Raw genomic sequence first — 6,222 nt, forward strand, 5'->3', positions numbered from 1 at the left:
TCCCCATACGACCACCATGAACACATGGGAATGCGTGTATGGAGGAACATGGGGCGGCAAATATGATAATGAGCTCTGTGGAAATGGGCGGACTGATTGTGAGGACTGGGATGATAAAATGACTGTGTACGCTTCTCTCAAGGGATCCCCCATCACCTGCACCAAGACCGAACCAACAGGATGCCGTTGGATTCGTGGTGGTGGCAAGTGATCTTGAGCCTCTCTTCCATTTCACTGCTTAGCTGTTCTGACTTTTTTTGCTTCCCTCTGTCCTATCGCTATTTCCTCTTTTCACGGGAATAAATTTTGAAAGGTTGTATGCCATTTAACCTTGTTTGTGTCTTAATCTCACTCTTGGGGTTGTATCAAAACCTCCCCTGACATTGGATCAGGGCAAAAGCCAAGCAGGGAACTGAATTGGCTACCTTCCTTGAGTACTACAATCATAAAACAGAAGAAAAAATGCCAGCTGTCTCCCATACTGTCCATCTCAGTCATACCAAATGAAAACGCTTCATGGGCACATGGCAGTGTAAGTACAGGTTACACCAACGTTTTTCCTCATTGAATTATGTTTAAAACTTATCAGGCCTTTTCCATGGACTGGTTTATGTCTGGGATATGTGATAGTTACTCATATAGCCATGGAAGAGAGATTGCTACTCTCACCAGTATTTGTAGTTTACAGCTTCAGAATATAGATGTGTATTACTCTAATAACAGACTGTAATTTGCAGATATGGCTGTGTTGGTCTGCAGGGTGACTGACCTTAATCAAGTTGAAATGAGAACTTGAAAGGAATAAACAAAAGTGTTTATATAACTGAAGGTAACTCCTCATTGAAGATGTAACTTGGCCAGCAGACAGTTCACTCCAGCACTCATTCATTGAAATGGAAGTCTTTGATTAATTTTAATGCAAAGACAATTGATCTGCTGTCAAGTAAGAAGAAAAATCTCCAGTTAATAGCAGAGCGTCAGGAAAAAAGCACCCTGAATACCTATCCTCAAACTTCTTAGAGCATTTTATGCACACCCCCTTCTGTGTGACAGAAATTAAATACAGCAATTAGATTTCATTAGTTCACAGGGATCCCCTTGTTTTGCACAGAACAGGGCAGATGGTTTCAGTCAAAGTATTCAGATTTTCATTTATTATAACTCTGATGCAGCAGTCTGGCTGATGTAAGGTCTCAGGTTTAGAAGGGAGCAAGTAGGGAAAAAACCCAAAAATATCATACTTGGTAAGAGAACATGAGAAAAAATACTACCTTATTTTTTTACTTTTCTAATACTGACTTTGAAGAAGATAGTCAAAGGCATAATGAATTTTAAAGACTAAAAGTATACTTTTTTCAAAAGTAAATGCAAGTTTTTATCTCTAGAAAGAGTTTTCAAAGAAAATAAGGTAGCAGTACTGCAGCTACAGATTTACCCTATGTTAAGAAAAGCATAATTTTTATCAGACACACAACTGCTACTACCATCTGGAAGTTTTGCATTACACTGCTTAAATATTTGCAAATGATTAAGAGGTCTCCTTTAACAGAAATGTCAAAATAAATAGTCAGAATTAAGGTTCCAGGTGTATTAAAAGTTCACTGGTGGTATAAACAATCTCATTGTTGTCTTCTCTCTAGTGCTTGTATTCCAAGCCTTAGGGATGCACTGAAATCTATCAAATTGTAACTAACTTAAGGTTTTAATTCTCGTATTTATTTCACAGGTGAAAAGGTGAAATTCATTCCTGGGAACAGACTTAGCAAAAGATCTGTACCTTTTTAAGCCCTCTAAAGCTTCAAGCAAAGTAATCAGGTGTATTGAACTTAAAAACAAGGACACATTTTAATGTACTTGTCAGGTCTACACAAGTTATCCAGGAGATGGAAAGAGAAACAGAGACAGAGAGGAAGATGGAAAGAAGAATATCCCTGTGTATTTTCATTTTCTAACCAAATTATTTGTTTAACTTCTTGGTAGGTTGTTTAATAGAAAAATCTATATTTTGTGCACTGCATGAAGTAAAAGCATTTTCTTTAATTATATTTGATAGTTTATCCATCTTCTTATGTATCTCCTTTAGAGAATAAAAAGATAACTGGATTCTTAAAGCAATAAAGGCAAACTGTGTAAAGTGAATATTGTGTTGAGTTATAATAGCCTCAACAGTTTTAAATTACTTCAGTAAAATTCCCAAATTGCTGTAATCAAGAAGAAGATTGAAGAAGCTTTGCAGGTCAAATGGCAACTTTATTAGTGTGTTATGCTAGCAAAAAGACAAATACAAATAACATTTAAAATACATAAATTCATTTAAAAGCAGCAAATACAGAACACACACTGTCATTTTCTACAGTCAGTGGGAATGTAGCGCATATATGAACAAGCAATTCAACTAGTTTTGTTAATATTGAATAGTTCATTATTCACCACTGAAAAGTGTTGTGACTGATAATAATAATAATAATAATAACAAAACCAGCAAAGACAGAAAAATTAGCATTCAAAATTTTTAGGAATAATTACTTTTTAAATTACTTTTTAAAAATTGCTTTTGTTGTTTTATTACCAAAAGAAAAACTAAAACAACTAAACACATCATTGACAAAATTCTCCCGAAGGAAACTGCATTAAAAATAATTGATTTACCCAGAAGGTTAATTCTGTCAGCAGTTAGAACTGTTTTAACGTAGCCACTAGTGACCATTACTAGACTTGCAGTGCAAGAATGAAGAATTGTTTAACCTACATTGCTCTTGCTCACTCAATTTTTCTGTCTGTATTAGCTGGTCCTGTACATACAATATAGCCCTTTTCTTATCTGACAATGCCCTGTACATCCCCAAGCACTACTGTAAAAAGCTATGCATATGAAGGTGCACTTACTGCTCTTTGCACTCATATCTTTTTATCAGCTCTCTATATTTACTTATTTATGTACTATTTAGCTATATATTTACTTCCTTATGAGCCTCCACTCTTCAGTGAATAGTGCTTCAGCTACATGCTCTTCAGTGTCTGGGGCTGAAATGTTCTCCTGTGCATATTTAAATGCCACCATGTTTTAGTAAATGGCACAAGAATTATATAAATATATAATACAATTATGTAAATAAATGGTATAAAAACATATACAAAGAAACAGAGTAAGTAACCATTAATCTTCCTATTTTTATTTTGATTATTTTATTAAAAGCAAATTAATAGAAATAAAGTGAAGATAGTTCAATTATTTCATTAAAAGATTATTTTCAAATATTGTTCTGTATTTCAAATGCACCAATACCACAAGCCTGGAAGAGCTGGTACTTTCCATTTTATATCACTGGCTCATCCGTATTTGTTATGCTTTTCTTCATGATGAAATGAATTTGGTCATCAATAGAAAAACAGTACAGCATATGGTATTAAACAGATGAGATCAGCTGGAATTTTTTATTTATAAAGTCTTCCTGAAACTTGTAGACACTTTTAAAAAAGTGGTTTGGATGTTGCCAGTGTTACTTAATTAGTTGCTAACCTTCTAAAATAGAATAATTTTAAAATTTTCTCCTATTTTAATGATTGACAGGATTATATTTTTAATTTTTTAAAAAATCCCTTGCAGTTGTTATGCTGTATCTAAACTTTGAATGAAGGTTGATAACTTTAATCCCTTTTATATTATCTCTGTGTTGCAAATTCAAACATATTTTGTTATACTACAGGCAATACTGTAATGGCAACACACAATCTGTGTTAAAACTCTTCAAAGTATCGATATTTTATAAGAAGGATAAAAGTAAACAACTTACTTTAATGTCTATCAACAATAAAGAACACTTTTCCCTTCTTTTTGGAGTCCAAGAACACTACTCTGGCTCTTAAATTGAAATCAGAGCAACCATAGTCTTCAGGTTTTATTCCTCTAGAAAGAGAATGCAGTCAACAACTTATGTCAATCATTTTCATGCGATACAATAGCATTAATTCAATGGTGCTAGTTCTGGGTTACAGACAGGTGGATTCAGGTTGGATCCAGTTGCCAAATGCATCATCTTTTCAACTAAAATTCCTTGTAAGACTGAGTAGATAGTTTTAGAAAGGCATCATTTTGGGAAATTCATCAAAATTAAAATGGAAGTATATTTAGCAATTAATTTCTGAAGTTCTTAAGAGTGTCATCTGTTAATAAAAATATAGATAAAGTATACTATTTTACGAATAGTCTTGAACTAAATAAAAGCCTTTTTAAATAAAAAAAAAGATTGGTTTTATACAGAAAAAATCTTCTTTTTATGGTGAAAAAATCAAGATGTCAAAATAAAAAAAATATGTCAATTCTACTGCTTTAAAAGCCCTGAGAAGGTTTTGTAGCTTTGCAGGTGTCTGAACTTGCTTTGGGCTCACCACTGTCTTAAAATTACTTGAGTAAAATTTGACACTGCATAGTCTTTTGTTCCTGGAAGTTTTATTACAGCTCTTTTTCTTTAGAAAGTACTGTCCCTGGTAAGAACAGAAATTGCAGCAGAGGCCAATTTGAGATGGTTTTTACGCTCCTTTAACTAAGGTTAGCTTCATGAACCAAAATAACCAACAGAGATTGAAAAAAAGTTGGGATAGGGCATTTGGGAGATTGGTGGCTTTTTGCCCAGACTGGTTTATGACTTGTTCTTTTTCATTACATATGCTATAGTTATGACTCAGTCGCTGAGTTGGATTCACAGTAGAGAGGATAATAGAAATCAATACCATGGAAAAGAATAAACAATGAAAGCTCTCTATTAGTGACAGCTTTCTTCTGCACAGATGAAAATTGAGCCCTTTAGTCAGATCACAAGAGCCGCCACTTCTTGCCCAATTTTAAACTTAGCACAGAAAAAATACCAAAAAACAACCAACCCAAACCTGAATAGTATAGACATATGCTGTAGGAGATTTGTTTGATTAATGGAACTACAGGGCTACTCCTCAGCTTTTCCTATCTTTATTTTTATAAATATCTGAATTTGTAAAATAAATACCTACTTTCCCTGATATCAAAATAAGTGACAATAATATTATTTTTTTTTATTATTTCTAACTCTCATGTTGTTGATTATTTATTCTCTCTATTGATACAGCACTAAAAAAAAAAAAAAAAAAAAAAAAGGATAGAAATCTCATGCAAACCGCTTAAGTCAACATTTAGACAACTTGCAGTCTGCAGAGAAGCTTATGATATGGAATAGTTTTCAGGATATCTTATTACCTGAACTGAATCACCACAAAAGGTCTCACTTGTCCTGTTATCAACATATTTCAAGAAAAACTGTCTAGTGTTGGTCAGTCTCACTTCAGATGAAGCATCTAAGTGTCTTTCTCCCTCTGATAATTTTGTATGCCTTACTCCACACATACATTTTCTTCACCCAGAGCTGCAATAGTAATTAAGACTTTGCAATTAGGACAACCCGGTATGGCTATATATAGTAGTGTTACATCCGCTGAAGCTCATGCATAAGCAAAAGACATTGCTGATAATATGTGTTTAGAACAACACCTGCGTTTGGGTTGCCAGCTCTTTTGATTTGTCACAAGTGTCATAATATGGAATGGGATTCAAGTCTAGATTCAGACATTTAATTTCAGGTAACTACAATATAGATATTCACATGTCAGCTAGGTGTTTAATATGATAAGGTATCTAATGAAAATGAGTGATTCAGTGCTTATCAATAAACATGAAATGCATTCTGAAAGCTCTAGGGTATCTCTCCCAGGCTCCAGTTGAACCTCCAGAAGGCCGTGCATGTTCTTTCCCTTGTGTATAATCTATCAGATGTCTCCAGATGAAACTCTCAGGTTGGAACATGTACATGGAAAAGCATTTGTGGGCTACAGCATCAGTCTCCAGAACATCAAAATAAACTGCCGAGAGATAAAAACTATAACATTCATTCTTATAGGCTTCAGATTCACCTTACGATGGTATTGTAAGAGATTGAGTTGGACTGTGTTTGTCTCAACATTGCTGCTGCACCACTACTTCCTGGCCTCAACATCCTGTCGCCATGGAGGAGTATGCTCTGAAGGAGACTAATTGTCCCCAAAGAAACCACCATATCCACCTGAAGCCAGAACAACATCCTTGGCAGTGCCTACCAAGCTGAGCTTGTGCACGAGCCAGGTGGATTGGAAATCAGGGTGAGGAAGACATGTGAAGATGCTGCAGTTTGACACACCCCCCACACCCCCCCCCCC

Source organism: Athene cunicularia (assembly GCF_003259725.1).
Source record: "Athene cunicularia isolate RWA chromosome 1 unlocalized genomic scaffold, athCun1 chr1_part1, whole genome shotgun sequence".
NCBI classification, from domain to species: Eukaryota; Metazoa; Chordata; class Aves; order Strigiformes; family Strigidae; genus Athene; species Athene cunicularia.